Source organism: Protopterus annectens, chromosome 9.part0, assembly GCF_019279795.1.
Source record: "Protopterus annectens isolate FY-2018-M chromosome 9.part0, PAN1.0, whole genome shotgun sequence".
Classification (NCBI taxonomy): domain Eukaryota; kingdom Metazoa; phylum Chordata; order Ceratodontiformes; family Protopteridae; genus Protopterus; species Protopterus annectens.
Genome location: NC_056743.1, coordinates 1,149,579,241 through 1,149,586,740, shown reverse-complemented (window position 1 = coordinate 1,149,586,740; position 7,500 = coordinate 1,149,579,241).

Below are 7,500 nucleotides of genomic sequence, written 5' to 3'. Positions count from 1 at the left end.
AGCCATCCACCACAAATGCAGGAAGAATATTCTTAATGCATGAGAGCTTTCATCAAAATATGTAGTTTAAAAAACAAAGGGCTGGATTCAATAAAGGATACAAAGTCTGCTAAGACTTGTGTACACATTGTGGCATGACGTGCACATGGTAGTATGCTATTTTGTATTCAGTAAGTGGTTCTAGAGCTGCACAAACTCAGTAAACACCATGGCATGCTAATTACAGCATAAGCAGCTGAATTATATGTTAATCAACCAATTCAAGATGGAGGAGCTATTCAACACACAATAAATCAATCATGTACACTCAGTGTAGGTTTTCCCTGTGCATTCCAAAACCTACTAGAATGCAGCCATGGAAACTACTCTACACCGAAACAACGTTAGGGGCTGCAGTTGCTGTTATACATGTGCATGCATAACTGGCCCAAGTCTGTGCTGCTGCTGCTAATAGACCTTGGCCAAGAAGTAGAAGGGTGTTTAGATCCCGTTTATCTTTTCATGTTCTGCTTGTGGTGGAAATAGTAGAGTACTACAGGGTAGATAGAAACACACCACAGGAACTCTGTGACCTCTGTCATCCTCAACTGACAGCAAGGGCAAACTGAGTGGACCAATATTTGTGGAAACTAAGGTATGTGTAGCACTTAGAATGTTAGTTACAGGAACCTTCCAGAGACCAACAGAGGATATGCTGGGGGTTTCACAGGCATCAGCATCCAGGATCCTACATAATTTCCTGAATGCTATGCTATAATATGCCAGTGATTACATACAATTTCCCCATTACCTGAGGACAGAGTTGTAACTATGCAGAATTTCTACCCTAGCAAAGTGACCCCAGCCACAATCAGGTAAAGAGTCAGAGGGGGAACCACCAGTCACAGTGGATGTATGTAGATGCAGGCATACACCCTGGCCAAAAGGCAATGTGTAGCACACATGCTCACTACCTAAGGGAGTAAAACCATCCAATGCACATACATACATACAGTAACACTCACTGCCATTGCTTACTCATGTAATGCCTATGTACTTCTAGCATTACACAGACTCAACCGCAAATTAAAGGGTCTACTTCAGTAGACCGACAGTACACAAGAACTACATTCACAACACCAAGATGAAATAACCGAAACTTCACAACACCAACAACTCACAAAACCGAACACCATAATACCGACACCCAAAACACCGACACACAAAATGTAAACTACACATTACACACAACTATATATGCACTAACCTTAACCCAAACCCTAACCCTAAGGTCTGACACTACCGCACACTTACCCTACCCGCACCCTAACCCTAACTCACTTAACCCACCCCTAAACCTAAAGTCCGTCACTATCGCACACTTACCCTACATGCAACCTAACCCTAACTCACTTAACCCACCCTTAAACATAAAATCCGTCACTATCGCACACTCACCCTACCCGCACCGTAACCCTAAATCACTTAATCCGCCCCTAAAACTACAGTCCGTCACTATCACACACTTACCTTACCTGCACCCGAACCCTAAGTCCGACACTACTGCACACTCACCTTTCCCGTACCCTAACCCTAAATCCCTCACTATCGCACACTTACCTGTCCACTCCCTAACCCTAAATCCCTCACTATCGCACACTTACCGAGTCGCGCTCACACTTTGCCCATGTCGGTGTTTCAGCTGTCAGGATTTCACCTTGACGATCATCTGCATTGTCGGTCTTTTGGACTCGGTGTTCTGAATGTCATTCTTGTGTACTGTCGCTCTACTGAAGTAGACCCAAATTAAAACACATATCTGCTGGACTATCAAGATAAGTGTTGAACATGCAATATGACAATAAATGTATAAGAACACAAATGAATGGCAGATCCTTGCATACACTTACTTGCTAATGTAACTAAATATAAGGTGTGTGATATAAGGTTGTTGTGTTTGAAACATATCACACTCACACACAAAACATTTTGTAGTCTAAAACAAGGAATTTCAAACATAGGTGCCAAAAGCTGTTGAAGACTGGGGGGGTGGGGTGGAGGGTGAGTGGGGCACTTAGTGATCTAAAAAGGGAAATTTTTTTATAACTATTTACTACCACAACATAGGTTCACTTGGAGGACATTTTAAGCCTAGCAAATTCCCTTTTGGTGCTTGAATTAACATTTTCTGATTTACCTATCTCATGGCTGATAATTGTATATTAGCCCTAGTAAGAATAACTGTGATCATACCATAGAAAATTTTAGGGGACCCATGTAAGAGATGCAGCATTTAGAAACTGTCTCTATCCATTAGTGGCATGAGTGGCAATCCTGGAGTACATTTTCTATTACCCATCCTTAGATCCAAGTTGTATTTGAATATGGACGGATGAGCTTTGTTTTATTTTTATGGATAGTCTGTTCTGGAACAGTGGTAGCCTCTGTGATATATATCCATCTCTCCATAACATTCAGTTTAGATAACTGGACTGAGTATTTCTAATTTCTAAGGTCCATCTGTATTAGGTCAGAGGATGCCTTGTATGCCAGACATGTCACCTCTAAGCACTCTGTAGGCTAGAGTATAGTAATACATCTTTGAGGTGGTTCATGCAAGACCTTTTGTTTAGGACTTGTATCCTTTTAGTAAGGTATCTCAGAAGGTATTCCAATTGTTGCATGGGGCTGGACAGACACATGCCAAAGTGGGCATTATACAAAATGATTGACCTAATGAGAGCTGTGTAAAGGGGGCCAACAACATCTCTAGATCTAGTCACAATCAATTTGCTTATAAGCTGTGCAATATAGAAAGGCTTTCCTATAACTCTGGACACATGTTGGTCAAAAGTTAGGTGACTGTACACTCAAGTTCCCAAATGACAAACAACTGGGTCAGTTCTCAGAGGGCATTGTCATGATTTTGACATCAGTTATTATTAAGGACAAACTTTCCTGCATGATGGTTAAGTCATTTGGGGATTCAATAACTGCTCCTAGCTTGCAGTCATCTCAAACTTAGCCGGCCAAAGCCCTTTGGTATTTCCCTTTACTTTTGAGATGTATATGCCAAACAGACAAGTCTCAGCACCGAATCCTGGGGCACTCCATTGATGACTGGTCTCTTCCCCTATTTTGATCTCCTGCATCCTGTGAGCAAGTTGGCAATCCAGCTAGTGATGCAAGTGTTTGCTCCTACATTATTCATCTTTTGTACTACACCCGAGTAGGGGATTGTGTCAAAAGGCTTGGCCAGGTCAAGGTAATGTGGTGTGAACTGTTTTACCTTCATCCATTGTTTTGGTAACAAGAGTAAAGCTTAAAATTTGCCCATGATTTTGAGCCTTTCACACTTTCCTCTGGGCTGTTTTCAAACACATTTTTAGGGCCATGCATACATGTATGCATTCTTTGATTCACCTTCCTGATTGTATTAAATTATAGTCCTTGTATAATACAGCACCAGTTGTTAGAATGTGTTTTAAATGTGTAGTTTTTAACAGTCTTCTAGTAAGCAATGAAACAAAATGTATGAGCCAATAATGGCAAAACTATCCATTTCAGAAAATTTCAACCATAGAAGCCCACTCAAACTTCTGTTATTACAATCCACCAGTATCAGTAAATATACAAAATCTCTGCAGAAGTCAGTCATCTAAATAATTCCACATTAAAGGGATTTCTAACTAATGAACAGGTTGCTGCTGGGCAACAACTTTATATTTCATTGTTTCATCTACAAATAAAGTGTCTGTTGCCCTTGAAGAATAAATTGCCTATGTTACATTAAAAAATTATAAGCTAGTAATATTGCAAAAGGGAATGGATGGCAAACTGCAAACTGATGACAGGTTCATAGTTACTAGGTAACTCTTGCAAAGGAGGGCATTCACAGGACTGTAGCATCCACTCCCTTTAAAGTACAATGCAGTACAGTATCAGCAATCCATCTACATACTCTGGGACTAGAACTCATAGCCTTCTGCATCAAAAGTAAGGCTACTACCTGTTGTGCTACTTACAATGCAAACAGACTTGGAATAAGCAGCACTAAACGTCTCTTCCCCTGAAGTTCTCAGATCCTTGTAAAATGTTTTATTTAACATTTGTTTACCAGGAAAGTCTGACTTGGAACAAAGCCAATTTTCATCAGACGCCCAGAGAGAAATGCTCCAGATGTATCTCTTTGTAACATGGGAGGAAACCCACACAAACACAGGGAGGACATACAGACTCAACACAGAAGGCACCCCACCCAAGAATCAAACTGGATAACCCCTTACTGTGATGCAACAACACTACTACTGCACCATCCACATGACATAACTAAATCTCTCAATTTTACAACAGAAGAAATCTGTAAAAAGCCAAAATTTATTTTGGGGGGGGGGGCAAAACCAGGGACACATTTTAAATATTGCTTGTATAATCTTAGAAAGTTGCTGAAATAGTGTTTTGTGTTACCATGTGTTTCCAAAAAAAGATAAAAAGACTGAAACTTAAAGGGCTATCATTATTTAGTGAATTCCATTCTCACTGATTTGCCATAAAACTACAAATTTTAAGAGGAACAGACCAAGGTATGTGCCAAATATTCTGTGAAAATCTAGACAGTTGAGAGCTATGGATTCAACTCCCTCAATCACAAGTCGTGGTGTGGGTAGAGAATGCAGGCTGTTGTACCTAGGGTGCAGGGTTTGAGCCTAGGTAATTTTAACAACCAGGTATAAGTAACACAGTTTCATTACAAAAACTACACACACACACACACACACACACACACACACACACACATACACACACACACACACACACACATACATTATTCACCTACAAGACTAAACTCATACTCACTATTACAGATATGCAGTGCTTATGGTTTTAATAAGTTGTATTTATTTTTTTAAATTAGGATCAGCTTAATTTCTGAATTACCTTTATGTGACTGCTTGTCTTGCTCATTACTATGGTTTCACATAATATTTCCTTTAGGCAAGAATAATAAGAAGATAAGTCTGAAAAAAAAAACTCCATCACCCCCCCATCCAGTGAGAATACCAAAAACTAAAACCTCCGCAGTGCAATAGCAGGCACACGATACATCACAGCAGCTCAAACTAATAGTACAGTCTTATATGCTGATGAGCTATCAAATAGTGTTTCACAGTAATTACCACATCCAAAATTGGTCATGTTTCCATACAAGTCCCTACCACAAGATGCTAGTTACTCCCACAGAACCATTCACGACCCAGAGACTACTGGCAGTGCTTAACACATTGGCCCGGCCCTACTAGCAGACAGCATGGAGAGAAGTCTTTGTCTGTCTAAGGGGAGGGGGATTCGGGACCAATGAAATGGCACAGAGCACCATGGATCCTTTTGCTTCAGCTTCATCTCTAACCATACTTCTCAACCTCTTAGAGCAAGAAATCAGGAAAAAGCCATAAACAAAGGTGGGACAAAGGCCCAAAAAATAGGGACAGTTTTTCAGTAATAATCTTAGAAACTTAGAAAGTTGAAAGGGTATGAAGAGTGAAACTCCAGTGTCTCATTTTCTAACTTCAGTCTTCAATGATTTTACACTAATTTGCCAGAAAACCACAGTCTTATTAAATTGGACCAATATTATGAGACAAAAACCTGGGCATTCTGCGAAAAAACGTACAGTTGTGAGGTATGCTCCCAGCCGCGAGTGCAATCTTACAGAATAATTACTAAATATTCAACAATCAATAGCTAGCAAGTTTCTCCCCCTTTTCAAAGGCCAGTAGTATGAGTATTGCAATAAATCTTGGCAGCACACCTCTCAGCAGTAATGGAAGATGTTATATATCTGATTTGCCATGACAGAAAGCAGACTTCCACCATTACGACTTGCAGCATGTGCTGCTCTGTGTTTCCGTTTGGAGAAAAGGTAAACAGAAGTGCTTACTAGATGCTGACTGGAGCACATGGTGTGAGAATGACAACAGGAATCAAAATGTAACATCGGCTATACCTTGGCAACATTACACAGAAAAAAACCCCCCTGCACAAAGTCCCTAAAAGCACGAGCATACCGCAAACCTCTTAAAGCAAGAAAATTGCCAAAAGCAGTTAACAGTCAAGGAAAGATGCCCAACTACTGCGACTCGGCTAAAACAGAAATCATGTTTCATATATACATTAGGCACACTAGTACCTTGAGGTTTTTCATGTTTCCCTTTGGATAACTAGAAAAAACACCCTTACCATGGTTGTTGAGTCTGGCAGCAATGATGTGATCAGGCAGGAACCGCGCACTTTTGCGTTTTTGTAAATTCAATGCACGCACGCGTCCTCCATGTCCTTACAGGTCTTGCAGCTGTAAAAGTGTGTGGGGGGGAGCAATGCCCAAAGTTTTATTAATGCTGTTTCAGTTTACTTTATATAAAAATTAACATTAGAAAAAGCAGTTCCTTTGCACATAACCAGGATATCAGATATATATTGAATGTGCAACTGTGTGTATCAGTAGAATTATGATTGTGCAATTAAACATTCATTTTTTGGATGTTCATGTTACACACTTACATGATTAAACACTCAACTCTTTAATGTATATGTATAACTAAGGAGCATGTCAGGCAAACAAGGTCTCAGTTGCAATGAGCACTCTGCACAGCAATGAATGTAAAATATACAGCTGTAGCCCAACCTTCCCTGTGGCAAATGGTATAAGTTAAAGCTCACAAAAAAGGTGACCCAGGGTTCTAATCTAGCACACCCACACTTTTATTAATGACTGTCCAAACAATTTTAAGACATAAAGAAAAATGTAAACAGAATTATAAATGACAATAAATATATATAGCACTGGAGCTCATATGAATTACATGTGTGACTGAGGGTATACTGACAGCTATGTTTCTCTAATTATAATTACCTTTTCTGGTCTTCGATGGACTTCATACTTCAATGATAGTCACACACACACACACACACACACACACACACACACACACACACACACACACACACACACACACACATGAATGTATAATCCATGACCTTGTCAGGTCACATACATGATTAACCCCTCACCGTGTCCTGTGTATATATAATTAATCAGCATGTCTGACAAGCACTTCGTCTGTGGGAAGGATGAAAAAACACCTGTGAAGAAGAATATGTTTTGTCTATTTAATGTAGGATTGAATCCCACATTGTACAAATTACTTTTATCAATGTGTAAAGACACAAAAAATATGTCAGATCATAAAATTTATATACTTGCTACATGTCTGCAAAGTTAAATCAGTGCTGCTTAAACTTGATGCACTAAGGAAACACATAGTTAAACTAGAATGCAGACACCCATATTAAAAATAACATTAAAAAAAAAACATTTATTTCATCTGATGACTATATCAATGTTTAACTCCGTATGTGCATTGTTGACAGAAATCACTTGAGTACTGTTTGTTTTTATACAGTACTTCACTGTAGTCATTCCCTCTCACATTTCAAATAATTAACACATGTAATTATCTAATT